Source organism: Cnephaeus nilssonii (assembly GCF_951640355.1).
Source record: "Cnephaeus nilssonii genome assembly, chromosome: 8".
NCBI classification, from domain to species: Eukaryota; Metazoa; Chordata; class Mammalia; order Chiroptera; family Vespertilionidae; genus Cnephaeus; species Cnephaeus nilssonii.
In genome coordinates this window covers 8403724-8413394 of record NC_137079.1, presented here as the reverse complement: position 1 = coordinate 8413394, position 9671 = coordinate 8403724, and the positions used below count along the sequence as shown (strand labels likewise).

Here is a 9671-nt window from a genome sequence, read left to right as displayed (position 1 = left end):
TGCGGGCCTGGAGGGGTGTGAGTTAGGAGACAGGAAGCAGGGCCATTGCAGTAACTGAATGAAGCCAGGCCCAGAGATGTCTGGGAGTAGAATCAACAGGTCAATAGGAAACTAAGGATTGCAAGCGCAGCGGGTCCTTGAATAACATCATTTGGTTCAATGTTGTTTCATTGTAACGTTGATGAGATGCAGCAGGAACTTAACCCTTGTTTATATCAATTAGCCTAGGATAAAATTGGTTGTATACATTTCTTTTTATTTTTTAAATTTTTATTTATTGGTTTGAGAAAGAGGAAGAGAGAGAGAAATTGATTTGTTGTTCTACTTATTTATGCTTTTCATTGGCTGCTTCATGTATGTGCCCTGACCGGAGAAGGGGCCAGCAACTTTGGCATATTGGGAGGAGGATGCTCCAAGCACCCGGCCGGGGCCTTATAAGTACTTTCATTTAAACCCTCAGAACCGGATGACGATGATGTTCGTGAGGACTTACTGTATGTTGGGGAAAGAAGACATTAAGAATGACTACTGGGTTTTTAATATGAACCCGTGGGTGGGTAGATAACAACTATCCTGCAGAGTTTGTATAGAGGGTCTCTAATTGCCCAGAGTGGTCACTGCTTCATGAAATAAGTGAATGGCTGTGTCAGGTAGGATTATATGAAAGGTGATAAGACATATGTATGTGAGATCTATTTCTGAGATGCCCACAAAACAGAATCCTAAACCCTCATCTGCCTCCTCACTGCATCTACAAATTTGGGCACTTTTCTTTTCCTAGTCCATAATATAATTCAGTACTTCTATGACAAAGAAGGGTGTTGGGAGTTAGGATTCTAGAAAGGTTTTTACATCTAAATAGCTGTGGCCTCCCAGGAAAGGACTCTTCTCTGGGTAGAGAAGTTTGGGAGAAGCTTGATGAAACTTCAAGTGGGGAAGAAACAGGTACAACTAGATGGGAATCCATGTTTTTAAAACAAGGGACCAAAGCCCAGTAGGTCCCAAGTGAAGTGTATTAGTTTGAGCTAACCTATCTTACCGTGACAGGTGCTACTTTTATTCTTGTATTCCTCCATTCTCCCCATTGTACAGCATTGAAAACTGAGCCCCCAGTTTAAACATGACCAAGGATGCCCAGCTAGTAAACTAAGGAGGCCCAGCTAGTAAACTAAGGAGGCCCAGCTAGTAAACTAAGGAGGCCCAGCTAGTAAACTAAGGAGGCCCAGCTAGTAAACTAAGGATGCCCAGCTGGAAACGAGCTCAAGTACCACAGTATAAAGCCTCTTTCCTGGGCCAGCCTCCACCCAGACATTTTTGAGCAAAATGATGCGCATGCCCTCCTGCACTGGGTAAGTTCTGTCGCACAGGCCATCACTCAGTCTGGGAGTTGGGGAGTTGCCACTGCTGACCTGCCAGGGGAAGGCCTTCCTTATCGCCCCGGGAGGAAAACAGCGCCAGGTGGTGTCCCAGATGGCAGCAGCCCTCAACCGGCGACACCCTCAACCACTGATAAGGGCTCAAGTGTGGCCCAGGACGCCAGTCCCTCGGCCCAGCCCTGGCACTAACACCTAGGTCCTAAGCAATGCCGTCTTGTCAGTTAATTGTTCCTTTGCGTGGACAGCGTTACAAAGTGACTCAATATTCATTCCTCGAAGAGCGGGTCTCCACACCCCTTACACCTGCTCCCCTAACTGGATGGATGGCGAGAGCCCCTCTGGCTCCCAGGACGCCCTCCTCCTCCCCCCTCCCCAACCTCCAGGTGGCCCTTAGGATGGAGACTCAGGTACCTGCTCCCCGCCCCTACAGCCGCCGGCTCCTGCCTGACCCCGGGCGGCCCCACCCACCGCACCCCACCGCACCCCACCGCACTCGGGTGTTCGCGGGGCGCGTGTGAGCGCCCCCGGGGTGTGAACAGCAGACTCACGAGCAGCCGCTTGTTGCTCCCGCGACATGGGGAAGTGAAAATGAAATAGACTTTTCGAGAAATGATGAAAGCAGCGCTGCCTGCCAATGAACGGCGGCGGCGAACTTCCGCACCTCCCGGCCGGGCCGCCCGCCCGCCCCCGCCCCCGCCCCCGCCTCCCGGTTGCACAAGCCGGAGACAAACACTGGGAGGAAGGGCGGAGGGAGGAGGGCGGAGGGAGGGAGGAGGGCGGGGAGCGGGCGGGCGGGCGGCGCGGCCGGCGCAGGGCGGGGGGCGGGGGGATTTCCAGCCTCGGCTCCTCGCAGTTTCCTCTCCTTGTTTTGCTTTCGATCTGGGCTGTTCTCAGGCCAGCCGGGGAGTAACTTTTAGTTTTGCTCCTGCGATTATTCAACTGCCGGGCTTTCATTTCCATTTCACACACCCTAGCAACCCTCACACCTTGCGGAATTGCACTGGTAGCGTGAAAAAGCACACTGAGAGGTAACATTTTTCAGATACTAGTTGTGACTGTGCGTGTGTGTTTTCCTTGAGGGCATGTTTGTGAGGATCGGAGGGGACGTGTGTGTGTGTGTGTCCAGATGGTCTGACACTGTGTTTTGCAGACGGAGAATGCTGGGGTTCATAAATATTAATACCGATTTTTGGAGGATCAGTCGGCGCTGTTATGGATCATTTGCTTTTAGGGGAAGCAGGTCCTGCTGCTGCTGTTGCTGCTGCTGAGGCTGGAAGGAGGAGGAGGAGGAGGTAGAGAGGGAGGAGGAGGAGGAGGAGGTCGGTGGAGGTTTAATTTCACTTTTGGATTTGCAGATGCGGAGAGGAGGCTCCATGGACACAGACCTGCTCTGTGTGGTTCCGCGCCCCAGGTGTGGGGTGTGGGGGTGCAGGTCCGCCGGAGTCGGGCCTCCTTTTACAACAAAATTACCGTGTGCGAGCGTGTGCCTGCGCACAGACGCCGTCGCCTCCGGATCGCAGGCGGGGAGCGGGTCCTCGGTGCCCGGCGGCGGCGCCTCCGCAGGCAGCCTCCGGCGCCCACAAGCCGGGACCCCGGTCCGCCCGCTGCCTGCGCCCCGCGCCCGCGGGAGAGGCGCCGCCCGCCGGGGCCCGAGGAAACTTGCCGGGGCGCCCGCCCGCTGCGATCGGGGAAGGGTCGCGGGCTCCGAGCGGGTCTGGTCGCGGGGCCTGGCCGGTGAGCCGGGCTTCCGCGGGGCCGGGCCGCCGCTCGGGAGCGACAGCGCGTCCTCCTTCCCGTCGGCCGGCGCCCGGCCCGGCCCCGGGGTTCGGTCACTGCACTTGTCCCGGCGCGCGGGGGGCTCCGGCGGCGCGTCCCGGGAGGGCGCAGCGCCGGGGGTCATCGGCCCTGGCCGCGGCCTAGCGCCCGGCGCCTCCCGTCCCCGCAGCGCCCCGGGCGGCCTCGCGCGCTGGGCCTGCCCGGCCTCGGCTACGGAGCGGGCGAGGTGGGGGCGGGGAGCCCCGGAGGACCGCGCGGGGGTGCTCCGCTGGCACGCCTGGGGGCCCGCGTCCTCGGGGGACCTGGGGCCGCAGCAGGGTGGGGACGGGAACGCCCGCCCCGCGCCCTCCGACCCCGCGCCGGGGGCCGAGTGGCACCCGCCCGCCCGCCCGCCCGGCCGCCGAACATGGTTGGTGCAGAGCCGCGGCCGCCACTTCCTTTCCGCCCGCTCGGCCGGGCTCGTCCCCGGGCGCTGCCCGCCGCCCTCCGCCGCTCGCAGTGCCCGGCCCGGCCCGGGGGTCGGCTCGGCGCGCCTTTCCAAGTTCGGAGGGTCTCCGTGTTCCCTCGTCCTCCTTCCCCGGACGCCCCCGCAGCGGCCCGGTCTCAGTGCGGTGGCCGCCCTCGCCCCTCGCCCCTTCGGAGGGCAGAGGGGAAGGGGGCTGGCAGCCCGAGCCCGGCGCGGAGGCAGCGTTCCGGCACCGGGTAGGCGCCCGGGTGGGCGGTGCAGGCACGACCCCGGCTCACCGGCCCTCAGGGCGCCTCCTGGGACAGACCGGAGAGGTGGCCGCACACGGGCGGCTCGGCTTGCACCCGGTTTGCACAGTGGAGTTGGGGACTTGGGGACATTTTCCCCGCCGCCTGGCTCTCCAGTCCCCTCCCTCCCTCCCTCCCTCCGCTGTGGGCCGTGCTCCCGTCCTTGGTCCGGGAATGAGAAAACGCAGAATCTCGCTCTAGACCAGTGGCCTTCCCCACCGGCCTCCCGGCTGCTCCGAGTCGGTCTGCTTTTGATGAATGGCTGGGGAGGGTGGAGGATAGTTACATTTCCTGTTGTGGATTTTCAGGAATCACCAAGGTTGCTGTCAAGCCTGCAGTCATTTATTAGTTTTCAGACCGATTGCAAATAACGTTGGAACTTAGCAGCCTGCAGGTCTTGGTGTTCAAGGGCAGGTGCAGACAGGGGTCTGGATGGTCTTGATGTTAGACAGATGCACACTCCCTTACCAGGGCTGGAGGGCGATCCCTGTTTAACTTCATCAGGCAACAGTTTCAGGGTTCTCTAGTTTTTTCAACCCCCAATCTATCCTCCCTCCCTCCCTCCCTTGCTTTTTTTTTTTTTTTGAGAGGGCAAGGGTGGAGGTGTGTGTGTGGGGGAAGGAAACCTAAAAAATCCTGGAAAAATCTATTTTTTTTAGGAAACTTCGGGAGATGGACTCTGTAGAATGTAAACTGGCATTTCTAAGGGGTAACCTTGAAACATCTATTGACTGATGTGGCAAAGTCCTGAATTTCACTGCAATTAGTGAGTGATTATAATTTATAACAGCCTGTTGCGTAAGAAGTTAGATTTTGGCCTCATAGATCAAAGAGTACTTCTTGTCTGGTATGATTTGTTGCTGCTTCCTAATATTAAGCATTTATATATTTCATTCTCAATGAGTTGTCTTTTTCCTGTTGACCTTGAAAAGTCAGAGATAATTCCACAGATCTCAGACGGAATTACCTGTAAAAACGTCATCGTAATCAAGAGTAAGGGTTTGTAGTAAAATTGGAAGCAAGTTATGCTCAACAAATGGTTGTCTAAAAGTCCTGGCAGCGCTGAACTCTGGCCTCACTTTCTCTCCCTCTGCTTTCTGAAATACTGTATTAGGCAAATGCCCAATATACCACAGCTAGTTAAAGGTGTTGAAACTTAGTGGAAAATTTGAAACTTTGGATGTTTAACATTGGATGTGCAATGATAGTCTCATGTTTGCAAGGCCATTGTATTTTTATTCTTAGTATTATCGCGTGTACGCTCTGTTGTTTTTAGAGAATTTTCATGCAATTTCCTTTTGATAGAGACCAGACCACTGAACTGTAAATGGGATATCTGGGGCATGGTTCCATTATATGCTTTATACCAAAAAGGGCTTAAAGCAGACAAAGGCCTGTATTCATTTAATAAATTTCCCTAGAACATTCACTATGCCCCCACACAGTGCTGGACTCTGTGGGTTCAACTGGGAGCAGGAAGACAACATCTGTACCCTCTAGGGAGATTGCGTTCTAGTTAGTGAGCTGTCAGTACACAACTAAAAACCAAACATAGTAATTATCATTTGGGGTCAGTGCTATGGAAGGTAATAATAATAGTTAACTGTATATCTGATATAGTGTTGCTTTGGGGAAACAGATGAGGTACTGTGTATGAAAGGAGGTTGCATCAGTTACAGTAATCTACCAATGTGGGAGGCACTAATTTATAGAATTCTATCAGATTCTTATTAATTTAAAAAAAACAGGAAGCCCTGACTACGGATTAAACACTGACTTTCTCTTATAGAATTTTCAGCAAGAAGGGATTTTGCTTATTCTGAGACTACCTAAATGATGGTAAGGGATTAAATACGGAATAACTTTTATGTACAGTATCAAAGTGTCTGACAATGAAATATGGGATTGTCAGTGATTTTTTTTTTTTTTTTGGTCAGAAGAAAAGTTAGATGGTAGTCATGGAGACCAATGATATGGAAATAACAGTGGTTGGACTGATGTATTTTCCCTCTTTATATCAGAGAAACATCTTCCTAAACTCACTGTGCTTTAGTTTGAATCTTCTTCATCGTTGTCTCAGACTCAGTTCACTAGCTGTTATTACAGGTATGCCTTAACTCAGTGGTCGGCAAACTCATAAGTCAACAGAGCCAAAGATCAACCGTACAACGATTGAAATTTCTTTTGAGAGCCGAAAACGACTTCTGCGCACGGGCCACGAAGTTTCAATCGCACTGTACGTGCGCGCACGCACGTGGTATTTTGTGGAAGAGCCACACTCAAGGGGCCAAAGAGCCGCATGTGGCTCGCGAGCCGCAGTTTGCCGACCACTGCCTCAACTGATTTTAGTATTTTGTTACGACATCTTTAAAGGGACTCAGTTAACTTGTATTTATTAAATGCTTATTATGTGCCCAACACTGTACATGTGAAAGTAATGTGAAACATGTAAAATGTTCTAGGGACATTTATATGTGAAAATAAAAGAATAGATAGTATATATTTATAATATATAACATAAAAATACATAAGTAGTATATAAAAATAGTATAAATTGCTATGAAATGTCAGTTATTATTAATAATAAAGTCATTTCTTTCACCTGTATGGGACACCATGTTCCTGCCCACACAGGGGTCAGAGGTCAGGGCTTTCTGCCTGCCCCATTTGTGCCCTCGGCTTGGCCCTGGGTGTGGGTGATCAGTATTTGCCCCAGGCATGGTGGTCCTCCTGGTGGGAATGGGAGTGAGAAGGTTTGATAAAATCTTGATTTTTCAGAAAACAGCAGTAAATTACCTATAGGGCCCACAATGAAGTCTGAAGCCAGTACTTTATAGAAGGCACCCGAGGCAACGCACCGCAGGCAGTGAAGGCCGCAGGCTCCTGTTGCTGAGTTGTAACCGTTTCCAGGACTGGGCCCGGCCTCACGGGACGCGTGCAGGAGGCCCTGGTTGCTAGCATTTTACCTTCCGTGATCCCTTTAAAATGATTTCCCCGCTCACCAGGCCCATCTTTTGACAAATTGTCTCTGAAACAAATTGTGTTTCGTCGGGGAGACTTCATATGCCCGTTTTTATTACTCAGAAACACAAGGACTCCACTCGGAAGTCCTGATTGATTCGAGAGAACTGGAATCATCAAATCTAGTGGATCTCCTTCCAGGCAAAACGTGATGTGCTGGGCAGCCTGGGAAGCGGTTTTCTGCCTGAGCGCGTTATCTGGTGAGGCTTCCTGAAGTTTTGGTTATTCTGAGACGGCATAAATAATGGTAAGGGATGAAACACGGAATAACTTCTATTAGCCCAGCTTCCTCCCACTGCCATCAGGGACTGAGTTCTGCTTGGGATCCAGGGACCCCAGGACATGAACTATGCCAACTTTGTGCCCTTATTTCATTTATTTATTAAATATTTGTGACAGCCAGCCGTGTCCAGGGCTCTTGTGTAGTTGGGGGTGGGTACATGAAGTCGAAGTTCAGAGGCCTGGACACGGCGTTGTTTTTCAGCTCTCAGTAACTTGCCAGTCACTTCCTCTTTCTGGACCTTAGTTTTCCCATCTGTAAATCGGGCCTGCATAGTTCTGTCATCTTTGGACGGGACTTTGTGTCTCAGAATCACCCAGGAGGAGGGGGCCTTTAGGAATCACACAGGAACCTTCCAATTTGCAACTATCTACAGCCCCTTCCTCTCCTTCCTCTCCAGCCCTAGGGAACACCCCGCTTCCCCCCAGGAAGCCTCTGACAGTCACGGGGATGTCCTGAGTCCCTAGCCCTGTGGTGTGTGGGCCAGAGCAAAGTGGAGAGGCGCTGAATCCAGGATCTCCTCCCAGAGCCAAGTCTTTTTTGTTTTTTCATTGGCTCAGGGGCTGTGCTATGGAGGAAGGTAAGCAGATGGAACCTGTTATCCACATTTTAGACAGTGCTTTGAGTAGGGAATCCGTGGCCGCTCCCTGTTGGCTCTGCCCATGTTGACCTTGCTTTTCACATGAAAATGGCAGTATTGTTGTGGTGGTGAAAGTTTGAATTTTCCATTCCGAAGAGGCCAGAGGACTTGGTCTCTTTGTCTAGAAAGGACATAACGAGTTAGGGCTTTGTTTTGTTTGTTTCTGTTTTGGCTCACATTCCTCTTTTTACTTAGTAGTTAGTGTCAATAAGCAAGAAAGAACGAGAGTTGAGCACAAACATCTCTGTCTCGTGCCCTGTGCACATGCCTGTAGTCCCTGTTTTTATGAGAAACAGAAGGCTGTGCGGTTCTTTCTGATGATGAGTCTAAGCATTTTTATCTCAAGGGCAAGACCAATTTAGTTCAATGAAATACCCCCCCTTTTTTTTTTAGGATTTTGCATGATAAAAGCCTGCCCAGCTTTCATTAACAAACATTTTTGAGAGTTAACTACTTTCTGTGTAATTTTCACAAATAATTTCTTTTCAGCAGACTTAGCCGTCTATGGCTATCTGTGTAGTAGCATTTGATACTCACCAATGTGATCAAGGGAAAGATGAGTTCCAATTTAATTTGTTCTTGAGATTATGAATGTCAGGTTTTTGTAGGATCCAAAGAAATACTTTATAGATAGAATACACTGTCCTGGCCCCATAAGCTTAGAATCCTAATCTCCTCCCCCCCCCCCCAATTATATAGATTTCAGAGAGGAAGGGAGAGGGGGAGAGAGAGATAGAGATAAAAACATCAACGATGAGAGAAAATTATTGATCAGCTGCCTCCTGTACATCCCCTACTGGGGATGGAGCCCGAAACCCAGGCATGTGCCCTGGCCAGAATCGAACCTTGACCTCCTGGTTCATAGGTCGATGCTCAACCACTGAGCCACATCAGCTGGGCAAGAATCCGAATTTCATGAGATTGACATTTCGAGTGAGAAGGAACTGCATACAAACTGCCTTGTTTCAGGTAGTATCTAGCGTGTTATTTTTAAAGAGAGCTTTTTTGTTGTTGTTCTTCTCCTTACCCTAGAATTATTGGAGACGATGAGAAAATGACAGTGGTGAGAAGGGTGTCCTCACACCTAGGAAGGTGTTAGTGGGTGTGTGGAGTGGTGGACTCACAGTGGGAAGGGAACCGAATGGGTGACCATTGGGGGATGAGGTGATGAAAAGGTAGAGAATAGAACCGTGCCTCCTGAATTCTTGAGCGGGAAAGAGAGAAGGAATCGGGCAGGTAGATTTTTTTTTTTGGTCTTGCCACGAATGTCATTGAAAGCATTTTGTAGGTGGTGGGAGCAAATTGGTAGTTAATGGATTGTAACGCAAGGGCAAGTTGAAATACTGGAGAACTCCCCACTTCTGATGGTGGAGGTAGGCCTCTTTAACTGTGGGATGATGACATCTGATGGGAAAACGGCTAGGCACCGACTAGCTGGTCACAGGTAAGCAGGAGGCTCTGTGTGGCTGTCATCGGGGGCATGGCTGAAGCCACCATCGAGGTAGTGTTAGAGCTGGATAGGATGGAGGAATTGCTCTCCCAACCAGAGGCCTCAGTCTCTCCCAAAATTGCCCTTGGAGGCAGCCATGGACCCTGAGAGGAAGGTGCATGTTGATAGAATAGATCAGAAATGCTGCACCAGCTCTCGTAAGTCCTCCTCTCTCCCCTCATGCTGGTCTTCCTGCTGCTGTTCCATTTTTGTCGGGTTGTAGGAGGTGACTAAGGAATTGGGAACATAGGACGAAAGGGCCAATACTGTGCTTCCCTGCAGGGTAGAGGGCACACGTTAGCATTGCACTGTGAGTGCCATGGCCGGGTCCTGCAG

At 51.2% G+C, this 9671-nt stretch overlaps 1 protein-coding gene across 3 annotated transcripts in view; it reads left to right on the top strand.

Annotated features, from left to right (window-relative positions):
* Positions 1-2229: 2229 nt before the first annotated feature.
* Positions 2230-9671, top strand: part of IRF2 (interferon regulatory factor 2) — a 75550-nt gene continuing 68108 nt past the window's right edge. Inside the window, exon 1 of one of the 3 annotated variants that reach the window (XM_079778567.1) lies at positions 2230-2404. The gene's annotated coding sequence lies outside the window, so the exon portion shown is untranslated. Of the gene's footprint in view, positions 2405-2741; positions 2788-3832; positions 3855-9671 lie in introns of those variants that run through there. The other 2 variants (XM_079778569.1, XM_079778568.1) reach the window with 2 other exon arrangements.